An 18,302-nucleotide genomic window follows, 5' to 3' on the forward strand; every position below is an offset into this window, starting at 1 on the left:
TGCATTCGAAATTTTTAGATATATTATGTATTACGTAGTTACTCAGGTTTTCTGTATTAATAACGCATTGTTAGGTACATTTATTGGTTACAGAATGTAAAGTGATATGCCAGCCCTCTTCAGGTAGGTCAAGTACACAACGTACATACATTTACGTTCGATGTCCAGTTAATGACTCTTTATACGTATGTTTGCATAGTAGCGACAATGAAGATTATAAACTACGTGAGAGATTACTTGGCAGAATATAGAATAATTATTATTATCATCTATTGATGATATCAGATAATTTATTCAAACGTTAGCCGTTATACCTCTAGCATTCGACAAACACCTACAACAGATAAGCATTTTATAATAATAGTATAAAATAAATATTTAAGTCGGTATCGACAATCGACCGTAAGCATTCTTGTATTAAATACCTGAAATATCAATTGCGTGTTATTAATTAATAACGAATGTGATAATAATTTTCGACGATAAAAATCGTACTAAAATAATATTTAAAAATCGTGTAAATCTGGAACGGAAAAAATATATTTCGATTCGTGATGCAAACTGTCTAGGAAGAGAGGAAGAAAAAATAAAAATAAAATTGCAACAATAACAATAATAAAGGTAGTTTTCGATTGTTACGGGACCGCAGTAAGACGACATAGGGATGGAGGTGTGGGTAGGATCGTATATTGATTAACGTGTCTCTCTCGGCCAGGTGAACGATGACGGGAAAAGAGTGTGAGAGAGAGGATAGCTCTACTACGATACGCATTATATATATATATATATATATATATGTATATAAAAAGGAACGTGTGCACGATAGGTGGGTGATGGCGAACCACAGAGAGGGAGGTGAGTTTGAAGCAGGACGGAGGATGTCGACGGTGGTGGCGTCGGGAAGAGACGGGAGTCTAACCGGAGAGTGTAGTGTAGCAAAGGGATGAAATACAAAAATTCGACGAAGGACTTTCGCCCGGCGCCACGACCAGCGCCACAGGTCAACTTGTTGTTGGTGCTCTAAATTAGGCGCGCGCAACGGTCGTCAGCCAGCCGACAGTCCCGCCCGCCAGCCAACCAGCCAGCCCTTAAACCGTGGTGTTCACGCCGCATCGCAGTCGCTAGTCAGTCACCGGTTGAACACCGGAACGGGAACACTCGCGTCCCTTTTGACTGTACCCTTTCGATCGGTCTCTAGATCGTTTTCTCCCCTCCCCATCACACTGGTGTACAGGATCCGTCGATCATCGGTTCACTCGCCCTCCGTCAGTTGCTGGCCTGCTCGTGCTTTTGCCAGTCTTACCATATTCTCGTACTTAATCGTCTCCTACGAGCGTGCTTAATTTCGTTCGTGCCGTTCATCACGCTTACTGCTCGGCCCGGCAACAGGTGAGTGGTCCAACAAGTATTTATATACGCTAGCTTTATTGAAGGCATTCGTGTAATAATTTATTGCAGCCGCCATCAATATTCATTATCCTTCACTTGTTTCAAATCGAATGATTAGGTATTATGCGTGTTTGAAAATTGTTAATGAAAAATCTCAGTTTTAAAATAAATTTAAATCTCAATTATAAGAAAAATTGCTCGATACGGTTAGAAGTGTTAAAATTCTAGTAACGTATAATGAGCATATCATTTGCACACATAAATCTATGCAATTTTTAAATAATATTTACTTATTTACTTTACAGGGAACGCTTATAAAAATGTTTTGTACAATTATAAATAGATACTTTTTAATCGCAAACTTTTTTTAGCAATTCAAATTAGGCTTATTATATTTTTAATTTATTGATTTGATTGTCTGACAATCCACCAATGGATCTACTTCAACCCATATCCGTAATGAAGTATACAAATTAAATTTACCTTTATGTTGTGTAGACTATTAATGAGTTTTAAATAAAACATTATTGTTTAAAAAAAATCGTGTTTTTTAAACTCATATGTATGTTTGGTAAGTTATTCATGGTAAAATAATATTATCATTCGTTATTTTAAAGACAATACAACCAATATTGTATTTTAGTAAATATTTTTTTCAACTTAAATTGATTTTATTGATCTCCTATGAAGTGGCAATATCTGAGATAGGTGGTATTGCAGTGATATAAAAATATAGATACTATGTATATTATGTATATATTGAAATAACAAGTAAAAATGTATAAATATTGTACTAGCTATCGTGAATTCATAGCAGAATAAAATTGACTTGTATTGTTTGTTTTATACTTTGTACATAATATAGGTACAGGAATACAATTCATTAAGTTAATATATATTTTATTTTTTTAATTTATAATTATCAGCTATAGAATTAAATGCATTTTCCAAAAATACTTTATAATTTTTCCTTTATTTATTTAAATTACAATTATTTACAAAGAATTTTCTATTTACTTTTATTATTTCTCGAAATAGTGTAGTGTTGAATACAACTCAGTTTTTGATAAAGCAGATTTTGCTTAACTTTAGTTATGGAGTTCTGCAGTTTGTATAGGATATAGCAAGCCCAATATATAGTTGATATATTATTAAAATAGTTTTAATATAATATGATGTTCGTGTTAAAACTGATACCAAAGATTTAACAATGTTATTTCCACTTGGGCAGAAATTTGACATTGGAATTTTTTAATATAAGAAAAATAGGTCAATAGGTCAGATATTTACACACAACACGTTCCCATACGTCATTGTAAGGAGCTATATAATCAGGAAGAGAGTTTTTAGTGTACTTTGAAGGTGGTACAGCACTAGACTAATTATTATACCATCTTGTTAGACTATGTATTGTTCTTCGTGAATTTTGTCACATCTACATCGGCACGGGCACATAGTCGTTCATAGTTCTAGTAGAGTTAAAGTATATAAATACTTTTATTGTATTAAATAAAATAAATTGTTTAATTTATCAGCAGTTAATAATACAAGTTTTTTTTTTTTAACCTACCTTTCACAACAACACCAAAAGCTCATATTAAACGTGTAACATCGTTTAAATAATTATTGTAATAACTAATTGCTGTGTCTAGCACAGCGACCACTACAAGGGTGATTCATGAAGTAGGTCATTATTTCTCCTTTTCAAGAAATTTATTCAAATTCTAATCTTATTAATTTTAAAGTATACCGAGAAAAATATTTTCAAAAACTTTTTATATAACATTTTAGGAATGTACTATAAGCAATATAAATTTCTTTTTTTAAATAAAAATTACCCTCTTTGATCTTCAGCGTTATGAATGATAATTTTTTTAGTTTTAATATAGTGTGATCTTTTTTTTTTTTTTTTATCAGCACCTTCTTTTAGAGTAATAAAAACGTTTCAATATTCAAAATTAATGGTGGTTTCTGAAAAAAAAATCAGAAATATCATTAGAAAACTATTGAATTTATTAGAAACGCGTTATTATAAAGAACTGCGTCTTACTCTAAACCTAATTTATAGCAGAACAATTTCTATGTATAATAATATGATCTTTCGTGTGTAACAACTAACAAGTTTGCACGAAATGAATGTTAGATAGACATTTTCGGTGAGTTTGTTGTTTTTTTTTCATATTAGGTTATATACATTTTAGGTTAATAAGAGCGTAGAACATATTTATTTGAGCTATGAAAGCTATACATATTAAGAGGCTATGAAAAAAAAATCCATGATTGTACACCATACTACATTTATATTGTGGTAATATTTTACTGTTATACAAAAGTTTAGTAGTGGTAATGTGTATGAGTAACGGACCCTCTCGCTGAGATTTCTTTAGATCAAGTTTTACCGTATATATTTTTCATTAATAAGTAATATTATATGATAATTCACACAAAAAATTAATTTCTTTATTAGTCGATCTTGAGTAATGCAATTACAATAATTACACAAAAGGTCGCTATTCACTATATATATGTTATATGTTTATAAGATATATTTATCATTTAAATACATACACATAATACGAATATATTATATTTTTTTGAAAATCATATGTTATGTCAAAAGAATACTTGCTTTTGATTAGTGATCGATATTATCATATTTAAATAATACTATTGATAAACTACGCTAATGAAATCATTTATCATCCAATAAAAAAAATAAAAAATATATAATCATCTATAAACTTAACTGTTTTTTGTATAAACATTTTAATTTTGTAAGAATCATTTTATTGTTGTGACAATAATTTGTTTAAGTTGTAAAATTTATAACAATAATCCAATGAATTTATCGACGGTTAAGATAATTGTTCATTTATAATAAGGCATCAAAACTATTATAAAGAAATTCTGTTTTTGAATGTGAAATCAAATTAGTATACGTAATTTATGTATTTATAACCTCATAACTGTTCACTAAATATGATATTTTCGTAAGCAACACTAAATGTGCAATAAAAAGGACATTGTATATTTGTACAATAAATACATGACGAGTACGTATTATAATGATCAGTAACCATTGATTAACTTTACAAGGTACCTCTAAAATTATATTTCTTGTAAGAATATATGACGTTAGTGCAGTATATTATTGGTAAAAAAATGATGACGTCATCACCTTTATCATAGTTGTCAATTTCGATAAATAAAATAATGATGATAAATTATTACCTTCGAATGCATTTAAAGTCTACTAAAAGGTTTTTATTTTCATACTGACAGTAAAACAACAGTTTATTCATTGCATAAATAGTGTGAATTGAGGCCCATTATAATTAGTTACTTACTTTATTTTCTATAACAGAATAAAAAATAAAGGAATTAAAAATGAATATAAAAATTTAGAAGATTTGGATGTATGGATGAGGTAGAAACTAAAAAGTGATTTACAGAGGTAGTGAGTGTACTGTAAAAATATATTTTAGATATTTTATGAGAATTGAGCTTAAAACTAATTCTATGAACTCTTATAGATTAATGAAAGAACTACACGTACGTCATGTGCAGTGTCTCGATCCTATAAAAATATACCACGGATTGTCTCGGGTTATGTTTAGCACGTATTTATGGATACAATAGATATAAGTTATAGATTATAGATTAGGAGTTGCCAACTTGAGTCTCATAACTTGTTTATAAAATCAAAATTTATGTATTATTATTATGAATTGATTTTTTTTTTTTATAAATTTATAAAAATTTATTAAATTATAAAAATTTATTTATAAACATTTTGATTTTTGGCATTTTGCTCTTTACTATTGTATTATGTATATCATAACATAGTTTATTCAACCTCCATGGTTATATATAGACTTATAACATCTTTTATAAAGAGTTAATATAATATTGAAGTGTTTTTATAATATTTTTTTAAATATTATTATAATTGAGATCACGTTATATTTATATTAATTACTGATGATTTTTCAATTCCACGGTAGCTCATTCGATGTGCTGAATGATATTACTCTAAAATAGTCAATATAATAGAATAACTGTTTGAAAAATAACACTAATATACAAAAAAAAAAAAAACAACGACCCTAGTAAAATTTTAAAACCACTGGTCCAAAAAAGGAGTACGGAAGACACCACATTATGTATCAAAGAGTTCAAAGAACACCATAATTCGATGTACCAAGTAATAAAGTAGCTTAAGTTATACAACTCAGTAGGAATTAAGTGTATCTAGTCAAAAATAACCTCGTTTTAATGAACTGGCTAATTTAAATTTAATGAGAAATTATATAACTAACAAAAAACGATTCTGTGCGTAGATGATATTTTAGATTATATTAGTAAGTCAATTTCAGGAAATATTTATTATTATTTATTTTACTAAAAAGCTTAACTAAAACAATCAGAACACTTTTAATGAGGATCTACGTGTAAACAGCTTAAATGTAGTTAAAATATATTTTGAAAATATGGAAATATATTATGTGAGAAGAAAATACATTGTTTTTTCCACTTCAAACACACAATATATACACATAAAATGTATACTTATATAGTATTCGAGAAGAGCAAACGTGTAAATACAAAGTATAAATCGTCTTAAGACATGCATTTCCCTCCAATTTATTAAGAATATAGTATTATGTTTTATCATCGAGATTATAAACAGTTTTTATTACAAAAGAGTAATTGGATCAACAGGTCAACAATTTTCTCCTAGTTGCTTTTCATTTCATGTAGTTATATTATGTGATATATTTTAATAAAACGTCGTATTGTCACACTTTTAAAAGAATTTATGCCCATTAATTAGGCTTAACTATGTTTTTGTCAGGTGTAATACATTGTTCATTTCGAGTTATCCTGCATACATCCAAAAACTATTTTAGTTTATAATTAAAAATTCTTCAAATCATATTTTGATTTTTTAGAAAATATTGTAAAATTTTCAATAGTAAATAATTTAAGTATTACCTATTTATATAATCTAATTAATAATGATTGCAGTAGCTTATTTAAATTTCAAAATAACAATCAAGTTAATATATTTAGGGTAATGCAGTCGGCTTATTAGCTTATATTTTACTAAACTTTAAGATATTTTTTAAAAGTTTTATATCGTGTAATATTATTATACATTATAATATAAGATTTTTAAATTCTTATCACAAATAAACGAATTTCAATATATTAAGATTACTTATATACTTAATATTATAATTTAATGAAAGTCTATATATATATATGTATAAAATAAAACCTAAAGAATATCACAAATTATATTCTTATAGGTAGCTCATGATAAATGTTTCAGATAGTTAAATAAATAAAATATTGCATTTTTAAATTTTTTTTTCATACAAATTTATTGATAGACATATTTATAGTCATGGGATTACATTGCTGAATATTATATAACTTAGAATTATTGATGTTTATATAATGGAAAAAATTATACACAATATATTCTTTACAAAGTATGTATAATGTTTGTACACAATTTATGATAGCCAAGTATGACGATAATAATTTATTATAAAAATGTCCGATGGTTTAGTATTCATTATTATATGGAAGTGTAATTGTGAAAATATTGTTTATTTATTTATGCATTATAATCGTGAATAAATAAACAATAAACTACAAATGCTAATTCATGTTTAATTTTATACTCAATTATCTTGTATAATAATATGTACATATTAATTCAAAAAACAGAAGCTATCGATTATGTATACATCTAGTTGTGGTTATGTGTTCTTTGAGTGCACGCAATTAATATTATTGCTTAATATCAACGTAATTAATAATATATCTTACTTCACTTCTGTTGCTCAACAATTCAGATTAGGTGACATAGTATAGGTGCTATGAAAATTAAAATTTTGTTTACTGATAATTACTTGCATAGAACGCATTTCTAGTAAATTAGTTTTTATAATTTTACATCCAAGTTCAACTGAATTAAAATTGCAAATTTCTTATTTTAATATAGTATATTGGAAATGATTATAATATGCATATACGCAATGATGGGAAAGAAAACTCTGTAATAGTGTAATGGAGCAAATGTATTTATCATACATAACAATTAACAACAAAAGGTTACTAAAATAAATAACGGATTTATTTTAAAATTAAACAAGAACATTTAAACAATCAGCAATAAATTTACTCAATGGTCTGATTTGTCTATTAGGCCAACAAGAAATTTAAATCAATAGAAGACTTGCTTGCAAAGTAATTCACGTTTAATTCAAGACCAGAAATTACAGAAATAACAAAAGCAACAAACGTAATCATAAACACAAACATTACATGATCAATTCTCTTTACTTCGCCTAGAACAATAAAAAAGATAATCCGAAGACTTACTATGAAAAAAAACCCTGATGAAGATTAAATTAACAACATGACGCTTAGATTTTTCCCAGAAAACAAGATTTCAACACTAAAAAAATATATTATTTAACTGTTATCTAAGAAAAAACTACTTTTCTGAAAAATAGAATAATGCTTTAAACATTTCGATCCCAAAATCTAGGAAAGACCACAAAAAGCTTAAAAACTAGCGGTAAATTTCTCTCTAATCATTACAATCCAAGCAATTTAAAAAAGTAGTTATTGAAAGACTTCAGAGAGAATGTGCAAAAACTAAGTGCTTACTTCACTTTGTCTTCAACTCTTCAATCAAACAAATTGTACTGCAAAACTAGAGACTTACGAAGACTCAAAACGACCCAACGATTGCCGCTGAACTACTGTCTAAGCCTACGATTGACCGCTGATCACCACGGTATATAAAACTGTGTGATGATAAATACTTACACATAAACCACACACTACAAGAGCTTTGAATCTAAAAGCTGAAGAACCGTACATCTATGGTGGCCTATTCGTCAACGCGAAGAATGAAAAATGCTCTTTTCAGAGCCACAAGCGCATGACCCATCCGACGTGCTTTCTTAGGTGTTCGTCCCCTCGGACCTTCACATTTCACCACCGCCATTTATGTAAGAAAGCACAGAGAATAAAATGTTCCATGTTAGTGTATTGTAAAGCAAAACATAAGTAACTCTCCAATATTATATCGTAAATAATAGGTTAGGTTATCAAGACCACCCACTGTGTTAATTACCTGCTTAGGCCTCATTAGCCAGGTGTGACCCCTGCTGTCCCTTAATTCCATATTTAATTCAAGTTAATCACAATAAAAGGAAACGTGATAATGTAAATCTTTAGGTTTTTATTAGAAGCGTTCGAACGTTATAAGTTCAATACAATGATTACATTTTACAATAAAAAAACGACTTAGTTACTTAATGTAATATATCATGTTTTTTGTTGGTCGATATTACAGATATTCTAAATATTATGTCGCATAACGACCATCGGAATTTTTTTTTTAGTTTGGGGAGAATTACACCCGTGGTCCCCTCTAGTAACTGCATCTGTATTACATCCTATAGCCTTATTATTATTTATAAATTTAAAAACTGTTGATAATACAATACCCATAAAAGTTTATCAGACTTTCTTTATTGCCTAAACTGCACATACAACTAGGTATACTTTTAAGGAAGCTTACAGTTAAAAGTATAATATATGTATTATATATAATTTATTCATGGAAAAATCGATTAGAAGTGCATTTACGAATGATAAAACGTAATTATTAATATAGAATTGCTATTTTAACTATTAAAATGTTTAATTGAAAAGGTGAATGCATAACATATATTATGGATATGAAAGTATTTGTAATCACATACTAAAAGGTCATATTTTGCAAAGCGTTCATTAATTACGTGACGCACGTAGAGCAAAGGGTAATATATGGTATTAAATAAATCACGCTGGAACAACGTGACGACGGTGAATAGTAATATTAAAGGATTGGTGGAAAAAATAAATCCAAGAGCTCAATAATTAAAATTTGAAGTATTCGAGATAGGTGTTATTATTATTATTATTAAACTTTTAATTAATTTCTTATATGAATTGTATGTTTTGTCAATTAATCAATATTAAACATATTTAGTATTATTGCAGGATTATACTCTAAATTGAGAATCTTAATATAATAAGTTCGTTTAAATTAAATTATTCAGCTTTTTTTTTTTTTGTTGTTGTTGCTAGAAACGAAATTAAAATATAAATTGTTTCTTTCGTTTATTACATTTTGATTTTTTTCCCCTTGTTCTCCACTTTAGTGTAATAAAAGTATTGTATTTTCATTTCGTGGTTTAGTCATTTTTTTCCCATGGCATCAAAAACTTTAAAGATAGTCTAGTAGGCTTTTGTTTACGTCATAAATTATCTGAGGATTCAAAATTCTTAAAAATATAAATAATATTATTAAAATGTCAAAGAATTTCCTTAGAGAACCTAACATTTGGTTAAGTCAAACATTCTGAAAAAAAAAAATACACTTTCATAGTAAATATCGGTATACATTACCATCAAATGATTCTGATTATAAACTTTAAATGATAGTTCACCAATACGTGTATTATCATTTTTTTTATACATATTTGTATTTATTTAAAAATCACGATTTAGAAATTAATTTCAAGTACAATTTTGAATTGGTTTTAATTCATTTATTTATTGCTATTATCTAAAGAATTTTATAAAATTATCAATGATATTTTAATAAATATTCAATGCATATAAATAAATGCTTCTATTCCGAAGTTGTTGGTTACATTAATATTTATATTAAATATGTCAAAAATAACATTTTATTTATTATTAAAAATACTTTAATTTTTTCTTTGGAAATTTTAATACAAATATTATAAGTGTTTTTGTTTTAAATAATAAATCAATATAATTAACGTATCAACTTCAGTAATCGTTTAATTAATAATAATATATAAACATATATGAAAATTGCTAAAAAGGATTTTTTTTTAAATATCCAATTTTCAATTTTAATAGCTTAGGCTTGAATATAGAATACAATGTTCCTAATAAACATTTTCTTATTATCTAAAAATCTAAAATTCAATTAATATTATATTATGAGCATATTTTTAATCATAAGTATATAAAATTTAAAATTTTAAGAAATTGGGTATTTAGTCAAATAATAACGATTTAAAAAAAAAAAAATATTTTTCGTAGTTACTTTTACGCATTTGTTAATATAATTTGTATTCATGATTAACTTTCCATAAAATATTCAGATTAATTTTAGCCTTTAACTTTTACCTATTTAGTTAGTTTTTGTTAGCTTTTATGTTAATTGTCACATATGACTAAAAAAACGCTGTAATATGATAAGAAAATAATTTATTATTATTATTATTATTTTATTTCTATAGGTGAAATGTAAATATATTTACACTATGTATTTATTATATGCTTTTATAATACACGGATAAAAAAATAATACAACGTTAACCAAAGTTTTTGAAATACCTATACCCGATTTTTCTATCTTTATAATTAATAACTATATGTTCTCTAATCCAAATGTCAAGTATAGAGATTTATAATGACAAATATATTTATATTGCAATATATCAAATATTTTGATGTAGATTTGATGTTTTTAAAAGTCAATAAAACAGTAAATATAATCTTTAAACAAAAATTATTTTTTTTAAAGCCATTTAGTTAGCTTTCAATATAGTAATGAGAAATTGTGTTTAGTACCTATTAACATTGATGATGAGCATAGTACTTGAACGTCTTAATTCAAATCTATTTTTTAACTTGTATTAATAAAAATCATACAGAATAAAGTAGGTATAAGAAAAGTTAAAAATAAATCTGTAAACAGTGTATCTTATTAATTGTTTACTTGACAAAATCGACAAAAATTTCTTACCACATAATACAATGTTATTGGAGCATATTTAAATGATCCGATTTGTCCTTGAGTTTAGGTAATATTTATATCTTCTTTTTCCATTTCATATTTACCGTTTATAAGGCTACAAATCTTTAAAAGTTTTTTAAATCCCTTATTATTTTTTAGTATCAAGTCTATTTTAATTTTTACCAATTCTTCTACTCTCTCATTACATGTATACAGTTAATCTTTTACATTTAAAATAATTATTAAACTCTCATTAAGAAATAGTGTACTTTTTTTTTTGTTAGTAATTACATTGGGGAAAAAATAAAAAGTAATTTTAAATGTTTGTCTTCAAACAATTCTTTTGAATTTTTAATTGATTCGGTTTCGTCATCTAAATTTCATATTACATAATTTATTAAAACAAAACTATTTGAATAGCATTCTACTGAATTTAACCATGTTCTCAATTTAATTATAATTGGTTGAAGTATCAAAAATAACTCCAGGAATAATTCATGGGCTTAATAATTCAACTGAGAGCATTTAAAAACATTTTTTTAATTATCGCCATTAATTTATTAACAACAGGATATTCATTTCGTAAAAATTAACTAATTTTACGAATTCCATGTACCAAAAGTGTTAAATGATTTAAACGAAGAAATAATATAATCAAGGAATTGGCCGATTTAACCATAAATGGTATAGCGTCAGAAACAAAAAAAAAAATTATGCATTATTGTACTTTACTCCTAATGGCCACAATAAGTGCACTGCATCATTAAATATTTTACCAATTTTATGGAAATAAAATTTTTCAAGTTCTTCATATTTTAATAAATACAACTTACAATAATTTTATACGTGAAAACGATTAACTATGACGTTACAAATATATCGATTGTTAATATTCATGATCTCACTATGAAAGCCCAAATAAACAGATAGTGATGATTTCATCACTATTTAAACTTAAATCAGCACATCGTCAATTTCCGAATGAATACGAGAAATAGTATATTCACCTACTCCAGAAACATAATTTTTACGAATTTTAGACTGATCACAAATACATTTAACAGTATATTTTTCTAAAACACTCTTTAATAATGGATGATTTAAATTCCATAAAGGTATAACAGATTTTAACATTGCTTGACATAAATCTATAGAAATATTTGTTTATTTATTTTGATTTTTTAATAGGTTTTTGATGAATAACTATTTAGATTTCGCTTTTAAATTAGTATTTTTTTGTATGCTTGCTTGTATTTAAATGTTATACTATTTAAAAACGGTTTATTACTGGCACAGTTTGATCACAAATAATACAAAATAATATTTTATCATCTGTTTTAAAATGTTGGTTAAAAAGTTATTCAACGAATTGACATACCTTGGAAGTTTCACTTTGAACTTATTTTATAAAAACGGTATTATTATTCAAATCGCTTAAATTATTAAGCATAAAATTTCGTATTTTTACTCAACACACGTCATACTAATGAAATAAAATACTTCTATAATGTCAAATAATATACATCGTTAAATAATGTATAGGTAATCCTATTGGTCGTTTGACCAAGATAAGATTAGATAGGTAGTATATGTACGATAATTCGACAAATAACCTAATGTTTATAGACGTTCATAAAATAAATATCATTTTAAATTAACAAGATTTTCAAAAATCTATATAATATATATATGCAATTATTTGTAGGATGTTCAAAATATGAAAAAGAAAAAAAAATGGTTCTATTCAATCAATAATAAGCCAAACCTTGGACATATCTGAAAACTAATTTACTTGGACTTAAGGAAAAAATTAAGCAAATATATAGAAATCCTATTCCTATTAATGACCCATTCACTGATTTAAACATATTTCAAATTATATGTCAAAATAAAAATAAAACTCGCGTTTAACATATGAATATTAATGATTATAAATATTTGATTATTCATACAAAATATTTATACTTAATAATTTATTTTTTTCATTTACGGTTAAAAAATAATTATGTATATGTTTACTTTAAAGTTATAAACATTTAACCTTTGTTCATAATATTAAAATTTTCTGAAATTTTTTTTTATTAGACAGAAAGTATTGTTTTAAATTTTAACGACATAATTATTTTAATGGTTGTTAACTTAAAAGACTTTAAAAAGAAATATTCAACGCAAGGATGTACATTATTTTCTTTCATCTATACTTTTAAAATATTCAATACATACCTTTGATAAATGTGAGAATTAAAAATGCTATGTTTCTTTTAATTACAGCTTTAATATCAGTATTTGTGAAAAATAAAACGAGTTTATAAATAATTATCTTTTAATTTGGAAAGCATTTAATTGATGTGAACTCAATATCAATAAAAATCATTTAACTATTTGGTTTTGTTTTTAATATGATATTTTTAAATACGTAGTAAAACTTTTTTTTTTAATAATTTAATTGTCTATTTTTTAACTTAAGTAATTTAAAAAGTACGAAATACAAATTTGATTCTTTATATATTTTTAATTGCTTAATCTTACTATACTCATAATGGTATTTGGTTTGATAATATTCTTAATAACATAAAAAAATGTGTTGATCCAATAATTTGATTATAAAGAATACAGTATCAGTTATATAGTGCACTTGTAGCATACTAGTTAAAATAAAAAATAAGTGAAGGTTCAGTCCTCGTTTGTCTCATTATTTAATTTGATCGGTATTCTGACTTCGGAAATAAATAGTTTGCTTATAGTTTTATTTTGATCACTTATTAAAATATTGTATAGCTTATTTAATTTTTTTTAAGTAATTATTTAACTTCATTAATTAATATTTATGCTTAGAAATAAAAAATATTATTGATTTGTTTTATTTGAAAAATCTTGTTATTGTTTTAACGTTATTTATAAATTTAACTGAAATTATGATGTTATAGTTGTCTTTTATTAACTAATCATGTTGATAAATGTCTGAAAACCAGTAAATATGAAAGGTAATGAACTGTCAGAAATATAAATATATAAAATTGAATGTATTCTTGTGAATTTTTATATAATAATATTATAAATTTAAAATAGGAAATAAAAGAATTTCAAGCAAAAAAAGTAATAGACATTAAAATGCAGAATAAATAATTTAAAAAATAAATTAAAAGTACAATAATTAAAATTGTTTTGAAAATTTTAAAGTTAAGTTTATAATATTAATGTCTAACTTTAAATCTGATTTTATTAATTGTATCCAAAGTTTGTTATATTTTATCGATATTAATCATATTGCACTTTATCATAGAATATAAAGGTAGGTTATCATATTGTCTAGTTTTGATATCATACTAGCTAAATAGTTATATAATAACTTTTTTAAAATATTTATTTCAATTAATAAAATATGATAATCTAGTGATAAAAGTTAATTAGGAAATTGAGAAATACAAAATATGAAAAATGCATATTATCTTCTACTAGATATTTAATCATTGCTGAATTTGATCGGTTCTATTATTTGTGATCACATATTTTTGAAACTTCAAATTCATCTTTAAAAATTTAATCTCTTTATATTATTTCTGTATTTGGTTAATTGCAATTTTATGCATAAGATCAGATATAGCTCTAAAAAATGTCTAAAAAAAGGTACACAAATTAAGTGGTCGTCAAAATTTTGTCGAAAGACGCTTTAGAGGTTTAGAGCATAAAAACGTTTTGCTTAATAAGGAATTAAAGTTATAAAACTACATTTTAGAAATAAGAAAACACTTTTTTCCTGTGTTTGGTTATTTATTATGAAATTTGAATATATGTTTATTTGAAAATATACGATTAAATTTGAAGTTCTATTTTTTGAATAACATGATTGAATAAAATATCTCTAGGAGAGTGAAATATAAAATAAGTTAAAGTAAATAATTTGTGGAGAAGCAGAGTTGCTGTCATAAAAAAAAAAAAAAAAAAAAAAACTAGAAGAAATTAATAAAATTAAATGTTTCAAATTTAAAATTATTTTTTTTATATGGATAAATCAACAGAAATAGCAATTTAAAAATAAAAATGTGTAATTTATTGAATATTTTTCAAGAATGTAATTACGAAAAAAGTAGACAAGTAGGTATCGCTTTGATGTACATTTTGTGCTGATTAGGTCACTATAAACTATTATAGGTGTGTTTAAATTAAATGTGTTTTTGTAAAAAAAAAAAAAAAACGATTCAGAGCAGAGAGGTTTTTTTAGCAACTTGACTTAATAAATTATTTAGTAATATATTTTTCTTTCTGAAAATTTTATTAGTGTCACCGTTGTTGTTTTCGTGTCTGATGTATCGCTATTGTGGGCGGACACAAAGAGTAACCGTACACGATCAACAATCGTCTCACTTACTGATAGATGTATTTTAACATTACTATTATTAATTTCTATTATATAGCGTCGTATCGTCTTGATGTTTAATACTATTACACGCATCGTCAAATGCAGTCATGGTCTAACCGCAAACCTACACAAACTCCTCCACAGCGTGTTCGATTAACAATAACCTATGTGATATTATTGTTCTCCCCCTAAGTTTCCACTGAGCTTTGATATTTTATCACTCACAGTCGTAGTTTCTACCTTTTTGATATTATTGTGAATTAATTTAACGACTTAAATTAAGTTGATCGATTAAACACGCAATAAAAAATTAAAATTACTCTCAAAGAATCATTCTAAAGGTATAATTTTAAAATTAACGATAATAAAAACAATGATATCTGATAAATACGGTTTTCAAATCTATAGTATTTGAATCGTCTGTCACTGGACTTAGTTATCTGGATTTAAGCTATCGGAACTCGGGACTTTTAAATCAGATGTCTTAACTGCCCAAAAAATTAATGGTCTAATTTGAAGCCCGTTAAACTAAGTTTAGAAGTATGGATAAAAATAATATGAAAAAACGGCATTGAAGAAAAATAATAAAATCGAAACTCGAAAGTTTTGTGATGATAATAAAAATAAGATCCATTTTTGGTTCGTTTTGGATAAAAATAAGAATATTTAAAAAGAGGGTAGGCAAGTGGGTATCGCTCTGCTTTACATTATAAATTTATTGGATTACTATTATAGGTGTGTTAAATTTGAATTAAACGATATACATTATTTGTATTCAGTATAATAGTATACAAAAAACGACTCTTAGTGGAGGCGGTCTGTTTTTTGTTAAAGATATTAAAATCATTTATTTTACTTTTAGTATAACAGTAGGTTGATGCAATTTTTCTCTTGGATAATGATGATAATTTAATATTGAATTATTATAATGAGATAATTGTATTACATATTATAAAAATTATTATAACTTTAAATTAAATTTTATCTCTATAATTACTTTAAAACAGCAAAAATGGATTCATAATAAGATACGATAAGATTAGATAATGTATTAGCCAAAAAAAAAAAAAAATTCTACAAATGTTGATAGAAAGAGAATAAATATAAAATTTGTTTTAACCCTTTTGTTGGTGAAATTAGAGCTTCTAAGACAGTTTAATATGTATATGTTTTATAAGTTAATTACAAATTGATAATTGCCTTAAGTGATTATACATTTGTCTCATGATTATTACATAACAAAGAAATGAGAAAAAAAGGGAAAAAATAAATAAATTAGAAGTAAATATTGGTAATTATTTACCGTAAATTTGGAATATCAACCATATGTTTTATTTATAACCTAACCTAACCTAACCGATAAGTTGTTTATATTAATTTTAGTTTTTTATGTTTATTGGTATATGGTTTAATAAGTCAAGTCTTATTCTAATAGTTTGTCTACTTGCTTTTAAATTTTGTATGATTGAATGAATATGTTATTTCCTTTACGTGTATTATATTTTAAGTTTAACGTCAATTAAATTTAATTCGACAACATAATATAGTGAATTTTGTTGGAATACTTTTTGAGCATTGAAAACTCTTAAGTTTTTAAGTAGGTTTACATAATGGAGGATTTTAGGTTAATTTAGAATCATTTTCATTATACTTTTTTGTGTTACTATTAGTTTTGTTACATACTATTATCTTAAAACCGTACCAAGCTGTTATACAATATTGCAGTATGGACTGTGTCATGAGTCATGACGAAGTATAATATTCGTAATTTTTTTTATTGAGTATTTTTCTTACATTTGTGTAGAAATAATTAAGTTTCCATATTTTGATTATAACGTTATTTAGATGGACACATTATTTTAAGTGTTGGTGATACTAAGATATTTTGTTTTTTATGTTTTTTTAATCACTTCTCATATGTTATTTTATTACTATTTGAATGCAATTTATATTTATTGATTTTTAACATTTTCATATTAGATTGCGTTCTTTTATTCTGAAAAAAAGCTATGAGCTTAGTTCTACTGGAATTCAACTTCAAATTTTATTTTAGAAACCACTCATTTATTTTGTACACGTCTGATTTTGGCTTTAAATAGTTTTATACCAGTTATTTTTAGATATAATTAAGGCTGTATCATCGGTGTAAGAAAATAATTTACCTTTTAGTTTTAGATTTCCTTGTGCCGATGTATATTTAAATATAAATATATATGTATAGTGTACAAGATAGGAGATAGAACAGTGTCTTGTTGGACATTATTAATAATTTATAGTTCATTGCATAGAGTGTTTGAAATAATGAATCTTGTTTTCTGTGTTGCAAATAATATTTAAATAGATTAAAATATTTATTTACGATACTTATTGATTTAAAAATATTTTAATTAGTAATAAATAATAACTAATCAGTTAATTCTTTTAATATTATAATTTAGTTATAAAATAAAACTAGTAATACAATAGTCAAATAGTTATTACCATAAAATAATTGTAGTTCTTAAAAGACCTAACTGCTGTTATAGTTTATATGCTCAGATGTCTGAAAAACAGCAGGCTGCTTGGAAAAATAATAAGTAGTACATAAACGGGCTACCCTATTGCAAAGAGCCTAGTCTTTTTGAAAAAAGGCTAATTATCCATATTGTCTATGATATATATATATATAATTCTAAAGAATTGCTCTAGAATATTTTCTGTCCC

General features: G+C 25.2%; 1 protein-coding gene across 1 annotated transcript in view; it reads left to right on the forward strand.

Moving 5' to 3' along the window:
- Window positions 1–1,132: 1,132 nt before the first annotated feature.
- LOC112599077 (SCY1-like protein 2) overlaps window positions 1,133–18,302 on the forward strand; it is a 144,610-nt gene continuing 127,440 nt past the window's right edge. The window contains exon 1 of the mRNA XM_025345800.1: window positions 1,133–1,389. The gene's annotated coding sequence lies outside the window, so the exon portion shown is untranslated. The remainder of the gene's footprint in view (window positions 1,390–18,302) is intronic.

This window comes from Melanaphis sacchari, unplaced genomic scaffold, assembly GCF_002803265.2.
Source record: "Melanaphis sacchari strain LSU unplaced genomic scaffold, SCAv2.0 Contig0_pilon_pilon, whole genome shotgun sequence".
NCBI classification, from domain to species: domain Eukaryota; kingdom Metazoa; phylum Arthropoda; class Insecta; order Hemiptera; family Aphididae; genus Melanaphis; species Melanaphis sacchari.